The sequence below is a fragment of the Hemiscyllium ocellatum genome, chromosome 39, assembly GCF_020745735.1.
Source record: "Hemiscyllium ocellatum isolate sHemOce1 chromosome 39, sHemOce1.pat.X.cur, whole genome shotgun sequence".
NCBI lineage: Eukaryota > Metazoa > Chordata > Chondrichthyes > Orectolobiformes > Hemiscylliidae > Hemiscyllium > Hemiscyllium ocellatum.
The window spans coordinates 8,540,409-8,549,828 of NC_083439.1; positions in this window are offsets into that span (position 1 = coordinate 8,540,409).

Sequence of the window (9,420 nt, forward strand, 5' to 3'; positions counted from 1 at the left end):
GCTGAATGGCCTACTCCTGCACCTATTGTCTATTGTCTAAACATTTTTGTGTTTGACAAATGCTAACAATGCTTTTTGCGGAAAGTATTGAGTAACCTCCCAGGAAACAACCAGAAAATTCCTTAATGCTTTCTTCTGAGTTCCAAACAAATAGCTGTTGTGCCCAAATGCTTTCAATAATGACTTTGCTTTCAAACCACTCTTGGGTTAATGAAACAATATATTAACAATGCAGCTATAAATTTTTTAAAAAGGTTAAAAACTTCTCAATTCTTCACGTTTTCTGTGTCTCCTATTCTTTAGTCTTTCCTTGTTTCAGTTTTCTTGTTTATTTCAATTGCTAAACTTGTATTTCCAATGATTATTTTCAGTACTTTTCCCAGCCGTTTTGCTCCAGCCTTGTGCATTGTAACTGGCTGTGATCTGGCAAAGGCTAAATAAGTCCCTGGTTAGCTACTTCCCAGCATCAAATGTTATTTGATGGGCCAATCAGGTAGCAGAATCTGTAATTTCTTGTCCCCAGTGCTGTCATCTGAAGCTCATGTATTTGTATTAATATATTTTGCATGTCTAAATATCTTCAGTTCCTGTTGGTACAGGAAGCTAAATCCCATCAAAACTAAAGATAGATGTTATGAAACTCTATAATATCTCCATGATTAGCATATCTTAATTATCTTTAGCCCCAGCTGCTGATTTAGATATGTACAGAATACACAGACTACTGAAAGTGGGAAATGGTATGTAGGTAAAATGTAAAGTATATTAAAGTACTTTTAAAGCAGATAATAATCCCACCAGTTTCCGATGTGTGTTATAACATCTCTGAATGGGTTGATTAGAAAAATAGAAACATTTTTTAAAATTCCAGAATATTTGAATTGAAATTTAAGTGGGGATGTTTACTGATGATTGTACAGTGTACAGCTCCATTTGTAGACCCTTCGAAAATAAAGCTGTCTGTGCCTGCATACAACAAGATCTAGATCATATTCAGGTTTGGACTGGCAAGTGGTACACAATATTCATGCTACACAGCTGCCGGACAAAGACCATTTCCAATAAGCGAATGCCTTGTTAAATCTCCATGACAATTAACAACATTATGACCGCTGAACACACAATCGTCAACATTCCACTGTCGTCGATGACCAGGGACTTGAGTGAACCAGGTGCATAAGTACTGGAGGTATAGGAATAGACCAGAATATGCTGTGGCAAGTGATTCACTTTGTGACTCTCCAAATTCCATTCATTATCTACAAGGCACAAGTCAGCTGGAGTACTCTGTACTTGCCTCAGAGTGAAGTTTCAACGACACTCAAGGGACTTGACTCCATCCAAGGTAATGGAGCATTCTTGACTGCAAAAGGGCAAGAGCAGGTGTAAGGGAAAAACCAGCCCCTTTGTAACTTCCCTTACAAATTGCACAGCATCCTGACTTTGGAGTGATCATAACGATATCAAAAACCTTGAGTACCATAACTCAACAGTATCCCTACCACACAGGAATACCACAGTTCAAGAAAATGGCTCACTACCAGTCTCTTAAGAGCAGTTAGGGACTTACAAGAAATCTCAAACTTGCTAAAGATACCTAAATCCCATGAATAAAATTTAATTGGTGTTTCCACAGGGTGGCACAGTGGCTCAATGGTTAGCGTTCTGCCTCACAGTGCCAGGGACCTTGGCTCGAATCCACCCTTGAGCATCTGTCTGTGTGGAGTTTGCACATTCTCCCTGTGTCTGCATGGGTTTCCTTGCACAGTCCAAAGATGTGCAGGTTCGAGTGGATTGGCTGTGCTAAATTGCCCATAGTTTCCAGAGATGTGTCGGTTAGGTGGATTAGCCATGGGAAAGACAGGATTGTAAAGTAGTTTAAAGTCTGGTTGAAGATTTGTAGCTCGGGTGTCCGTTGTTGTGGTTCTGTTCGCCGAGCTGGAAGTTTTTGCTGCAAACGTTTCGTTCCCTGGCTAGGGAACATCATCAGTGCTATTGGAGCCTCCTGTGAAGCGCTGCTTTGATGTTTCTTCAGGTATTTATAGTGGTTTGTTCTTGCCGCTTCCGGGTGTCAGTTTCAGCTGTAGTGGTTTGTATATGGGGTCCAGGTCTATGTGTCTGTTAATGGAGTTTGTGGATGAATGCCATGCCTCTAGGAATTCCCTGGCTGTTCTCTGTCTGGCTTGTCCTATGATGGTAGTGTTTTCCCAGTCAAATTCATGATCCTGGTTGTCTGAGTGTATGGCTACTAGGGATAGCTGGTCGTGTCGTTTTGTGGCTAGCTGATGTTCATGGATGCGGATTGTTAGCTGTCTTCCTGTTTGTCCTATATAGTGTTTTGTGCAGTCCTTGCATGGTATTTTGTAAACTACGTTAGTTTGGCTGGTGCTGGCTATTGGGTCCTTTGTTCTAGTGAGTTGTTGTCTGAGTGTGGAAGTTGGCTTGTGTGCTGTTATGAGTCCTAAGGGTCGCAGTAGTCTGGCTGTCAGGTCTGAGACACTCCTGACGTATGGTAGTGTGGCTAGTCCTTTTGGTTGTGGCATGTCCTCGTTCCGTGGTCTATCTCTTAGGCATCTGGTGATAAAGTTGCGTGGGTATCCGTTTTTGGCGAATACCTTGTATAGATGTTCCTCTTTCTCTTTTCGCAGTTCTGGTGTACTGCAGTGTGTTGTGGCCCTTTTGAATAGTGTCCTGATGCAGCTTCGTTTGTGTGTGTTGGGGTGGTTACTTTCATAGTTTAGGACTTGGTCCGTGTGTGTTGGTTTCCTGTGTACCCTTGTGGTGAATTCTCCATTGGGTGTTCTCTCTACTAACACGTCTAGGAATGGGAGTTGGCTATCCTTTTCCTCTTCTCTCGTGAATCGTATTCCTGTGAGTGTGGCATTGATGATTCGGTGTGTTTTTTCTATTTCTGTGTTTTTGATGATTACAAAGGTGTCATCGACGTATCTGATCCAGAGTTTGGGTTGGATTTGTGGTAGGGCTGTATGTTCTAACCTTTGCATAACTGCCTCTGCTATGAGTCCCGAGATTGGTGATCCCATGGGTGTTCCGTTGATTTGTTCGTATATCTGATTGTTGAATGTAAAGTGTGTGGTGAGGCACAGGTCCAGTAGTTTAAGTATGCCGTCTTTGTTGATAGGTTCGGCCTCCTGTGTTCTGTTATGTATGTCCAGTAGGTTGGCTATTGTTTCTCTGGCTAGGGTTTTGTCAATTGATGTGAACAGTGCAGTCACGTCGAATGATACCATGGTTTCTTCTTTGTCTATGTGTGTATTCCTGATGATGTCCAAGAATTCCTGTGTTGATTGTATGGAGTGTTTGGATCCGCTGACTAGGTGTTTCAGTTTTTGTTGTAGTTCTTTGGCCAGTTTGTATGCTGGTGTCCCTGGTAGTGATACTATGGGTCTGAGTGGGATGTCTGGTTTGTGTACTTTGGGTAGTCCGTAGAATCTGGGGGTGTTGTTGCTTTCAGGTTTCATTCTTTGCTGGTCCGCTTTGGTTATCTGTCTGTTTTTTTGCGACCCTTAGGACTCATAACAGCACACATGCCAACTTCCACACTCAGACAACAACTCACTAGAACAAAGGACCCAATAGCCAGCACCAGCCAAACTAACGTAGTTTACAAAATACCATGCAAGGACTGCACAAAATACTATATAGGACAAACAGGAAGACAGCTAACAATCCGCATCCATGAACATCAGCTAGCCACAAAACGACACGACCAGCTATCCCTAGTAGCCATACACTCAGACAACCAGGATCATGAATTTGACTGGGAAAACACTACCATCATAGGACAAGCCAGACAGAGAACAGCCAGGGAATTCCTAGAGGCATGGCATTCATCCACAAACTCCATTAACAGACACATAGACCTGGACCCCATATACAAACCACTACAGCTGAAACTGACACACGGAAGCGGCAAGAACATCCATCAACAGACACATTGACCTGGACCCCATCAAAGCAGCGCTTCACAGGAGGCTCCAATAGCACTGGTGATGTTCCCTAGCCAGGGAACGAAACGTTTGCAGCAAAAACTTCCAGCTCGGCGAACAGAACCACAACATTGTAAAGTAGGGTATGTGTCTGGGTAGGATGTTCTTTGGAGGGTTGGTGTGGACTCAATGGGCAAAATAGCCTGCTTCCAACACCGGAGGGATTCTATGATTCTATAGTATGATACAAAGCAGTGTTTCTGTTTTAGATTCCGTAGCACTATCTCAATCTCCACAGATGTCGCCACTGGAATATTCCACTGGAATATCTCAGCCAATTATTTTGCAATACGTCTGTAGATAAGGTAACACCCTGTGCATTTGAATACTCTTTAATTTCCACCACACAGCAGAATTATTTTATTTCCAACATCAGCTGACAGAGTTGTAGCAGAAGCTGTGAACTCCTTTGATGTCACCGTATTTATCACTATCCACCAAATGTTCCCATAGTTAAAATGCAGTTGCTAGTATCTTTGCAGTTTTGGCTAAGATATATTTTATTCTAATCTCTCTGGTATGTCCTTTCCCATGCATTATAATTTAAAGCATGGTATACTACAATCAGTTTATTAGTTCAGTCATAGAATATGGCCGTCATTAACTAGGCCAATATTTATTGTCTGTCCTTAGCTGCTCTTGGGAAGGTAATATGGAGCTACTTCTTGGACGCTGTAGTCCATTGTTGCAGGTAAACACACAATGCCATGAGGCAGAAAATTCTGAGATTTGGCCCAGTGCTGTTTATGAACCACAATACAATTACAAATCAGGATAGTGAATAGGTTGGAGGGAACCTTTTAAGTGGTGGTGCTCTGATATATCTGTTGTTGTTATTCATCTAGATGGCAGTGGTTGTGGTTTTGTACTGTCTAAGGAACCTTGGTGAATTCTGCAGTACATCTTGTAGATGGTACACACTGATGCTAAAGTGTGTTGGTGGTAGGGGGAGTTTGTAGACGTGATGCCAATCAACTGGACTGCTTTGGCCTGGATGGTGTTCTTGAAAGTTGTTGAAGCTGTTCCTATCCAGGCAAGCTGGGGAGTATACCCTCACACTCTTTACTTGTGTCTTGTTGTTGGTGAACAGATGTTGGAGAGTCAGGAGGCTGAGTTACTTGCTGCAGTATTCCTAGCCTATGACCTGCTCTTCTGGTCACAGTATTCATATTTTTAGTCCAAGAACTACCTGGCATTACAAAAACTGAAGTTATTGGAAAAGCTCAGCAGGTCTGCCAGCATCTGTGAGGAGGAATCAGAGTTAACGTTTCGGGTCTGGTGACCCTTCCTCATCATTCCAGGAATAGAGAATTCGACGTTTCGAGCATAAGCCCTTCATCAGGAATAAGAGAGAGTAGCCAAGCAGGCTAAGATAAAAGGTAGGGAGGAGGGACTAGGGGGAGGGGCGATGGAGGTGGGATAGGTGGAAGGAGGTCAAGGTGAGGGTGATAGGCCGGAGTGGGGTGGGGGCGGAGAGGTCAGGAAGGAGATTGCAGGTTAGGAGGGCGGTGCTGAGTTGAGGGAACCGACTGATACAAGGTGGGGGGAGGGGAAATGAGGAAACTGGAGAAATCTGAATTCATACCTTGTGGTTGGAGGGTTCCCAGGCGGAAGATGAGGCGCTCCTCCTCCAGCCGTCGTGTTGTTATGTTCTGCCGGTGGAGGAGTCCAAGGACCTGCATGTCCTCGGTGGAGTGGGAGGGAGAGTTAAAGTGTTGAGCCACGGGGTGATTGGGTTGGTTGGTTCGGGCGGCCCGGAGGTGTTCTCTGAAGCGCCCACACCTCCACACTCACTTCCCTCCAAGGCCCCAAGGGATCCTTCCATATTCGCCACAAGTTCACCTGTACCTCCACCTACATCATCTATTGCATCCGCTGCACCCGATGTGGCCTCCTCTATATTGGTGAGACAGGCCGTTTACTTGCGGAACGCTTCAGAGAACACCTCCGGGCCGCCCAAACCAACCAACCCAATCACCCCGTGGCTCAACACTTTAACTCCCCCTCCCACTCCACTGAGGACATGCAGGTCCTTGGACTCCTCCACCGGCAGAACACAACTACACGACGGCTGGAGGAGGAGCGCCTCATCTTCCGCCTGGGAACCCTCCAACCACAAGGTATGAATTCAGATTTCTCCAGTTTCCTCATTTCCCCTCCCCCCACCTTGTCTCAGTCGGTTCCCTCAACTCAGCACCGCCCTCCTAACCTGCAATCTCCTTCCTGACCTCTCCGCCCCCACCCCACTCCGGCCTATCACCCTCACCTTGACCTCCTTCCACCTATCCCACCTCCATCGCCCCTCCCCCTAGTCCCTCCTCCCTACCTTTTATCTTAGCCTGCTTGGCTACTCTCTCTTATTCCTGATGAAGGGCTTATGCTCGAAACGTTGAATTCTCTATTCCTGAGATGCTGCCTGGCCTGCTGTGCTTTGACCAGCAACACATTTGCAGCTGTGATCTCCAGCATCTGCAGACCTCATTTTTTACTTCCTCATAATTCACCCAGCATTACGTTTTGTAAGTCTGTCAGATATTACTTTTTCTTGGAACTTAGAACTTTTGACTTCATAACTCATTTTTACTTGTCTGTGGCTGTGGGTATAGTTAGTTGATCATTATCAAAAATCCAATATCCCAAATAAAAACAGAAAATGCTGGAGAAACTCAGCAGGTCAGGCAGTATATGTGGGAGAGAGTTACAGTTAATGTTTTGAGTTGAATGACTGCCTGAAACTTTGTTGACTTGAAGCATTAACTCTGTTTCTCTGTCCACAGATACTGCCAGATCTGCTGAGTTTCTCCAGCACTTTCTTTTTTTATAAACGTCTCTGGAATTGTTTGACCTGCTATATTTCTCTTCTTCTTGCAACTTGGAAAATTTCAAAAGCATTTTGCTGCCTGTTTGAAAAAAAAATTGGATTGCCATGAACAATGCTATACAAATGCAAAGTTTCATGGTCAGTAATGGCACATGGAGTTGCAGGAATATCAATTAGGCATAAGATCAATTGTACCCAGGATTTCTCAGAATTGAAATTGCATTAGGAAATAAATGTAAACAGTGCAGAAATTATCAAAAATTACACAGTGATTTTATTTTTCAGAGCCTATGTTTTGGTGCATAATTATTGTTAAATGTCCCGCACACCTAAACGTTAAGAAATTATGTGCAGAATATGAACAGCCTTATTTCAATATTTTAATAAAGCTCCCACCTGTATCAAAAAGCTGTTTCTGCATACGTTTTTCTTTATCTCAGAAATGTTTGCAGTTTTTTTTCAAGATGAGGCTTGGTGTTATGGATCTCTTCCCATTATTCTATCATCTGTCTGGCAATCGAGACTCTGCAAATTGATGTTGATAATAAAATAATTCTGCTGTGAAATGGAAATTATAGAGTATTTACTTGCACAGGATGACACCTAATCTAGAGGGTGCTACAAAGCAAAATAATAGGTTAAGATATTCCAAATTCTGTCATCCATTACTGGCAGAGTTTGTTTTTTTTGTTTAGTAATTTTTTTTGCAGCAGATATCGTCGTTGACAGTGACAGGAGCTCACGTTTAAACCATAAAACATGCAGAAATTAACATTTATGCCGACTGTTTTAAAGAATAATAATAATGGAATTTATTTCACGAAACTGAAGTTTTAAGGAAAACATCCTCTGTGTAGGTATTTGTAACTGGTCTTCACAAAAGACCTTGCTTTTGCATTCACTGCAATTATACTTTCCATTGAATGGCAACTATTGTTATATTATTGTTGTTAATATATTTAATTCTTTCAAGGAACTGAGCATCACTGACGAGGCTAAAATTTGCCTTGAGATGTGATGATGAGTCACCTTGTTGACCCATGGGCATCCATGCGGTGTGGGTACATCCACATTGTTAGGAACAACTTGCATGTTTTTGACCAAGTAGTAGTGAAGGAACAGAGGTATAGTTTCGTGTCAGAATGGAGCATGCTATGAAGGGGAACTTGTCGGTGGTGGCAATTCCATATGTTTGCTGACCCTGCTCTTCCAGGGTAGTGGTTCCCAACATTTTCAGCAACAAGGCACATGGATGCATAAGTGAGTGGGTTTCCCTTCTCCTGCACATGCGTGTTGACATATGTCAGCAGATATTGCCTTCACCACTAGACACTGAGAAATCAGCGGAGATCAGAAACAAAAGTGTGAAAATTTTGTGGTATACTTCTCAACTTTTGGAGGCACACCAGTTGAAACCACTGTTCTAGGTGGTCAAGGTGGCATGTTTTGAGGATGTTGCTGAAAGACTGCAGTGAATCTTGTAGATGATACACACTGCTGCTATTGTATGCTGGTGGAAGGGTGAATGTTTTTGCGATAGTGGCCAAGATGGCATTAGGTTTCTTGAACGTTGTTTGAGCTGTACTTGGCAAAGGGGTGGGGAGGGAGGTGGAGGGAGGTGAGGTGGGAGGTGCAGAGAGTTCCCTTGCATTCCTGACTTAGCCATGTCAATAGATATTGAGGAGGGAGGATGTGAGTTGCTCACCACAGGATTCCCAGCCTTTGATGTTTTTGTAACCCTGGACTTGACATAGCTGATCTAGTTCCAGTTTCCGGTCAATCGTAACCCTAGAATGTTGATTTGTGGAGGATTCAGCAAAGTTATTACCATTGGAGTTACTGGATAAAGGCTACAGGCCATGTTAACATTATGGCAATAGTATTAAAGACTTGTGCTCTAGAACTTGCTGCTTCTCTAGCCACGCTGTTCCAGTACAGTTACAATACTGGCATCTAATTGACAATGTGGGGAATTACCCAGGTATGTCATGTACACATAAATTAGGACAAATCCAAACTGGCCACTTACCACCCCATCAGTCTAATCTCGATCATCAGTTAAAGTGATAAAAGTGCTATCAAGCAGCACCTGCTCAACAATAACCCACTCAGTGGTACCCAGTTTGGGATCCACCAGGGCAACTCACCTCCTGATCTTGTCTTAAAAGTGTACAAAAAAGTTGAATTCTAGAAGTGAAGTGAGAGTGACAGCCTCGGACATCAAAGCTTCGTTCATCCAAGCAAAACTGGAATTGATGGATATCAGGAACAAACTCTCAGTTGGTTGGAATCAAGAGTTTAAGAGCCGCGAGGTTATGTTGCAGCTCTACAGCGCCCGGGTTAGACCACACTTGGAATATTCTGTTCTGTTCTGGTGGCTCATTATAGGAAGGATGTGGAAACTTTAGAGAGGGTGCAGAGGATATTTATCAGGATGCTGCTTGGAATGAAGTGCATGTCTTATTAAGAAGGGTTGAAAGAATAAGGCTTTTCTCATTGGAGTGAAGAAGGGGCAACTTGACAGAGGTGTCCAAGGTGATGAGAGGCATGGATAGAGTGAATAGACAGAGACTTTTTCTCAGGGCAGAA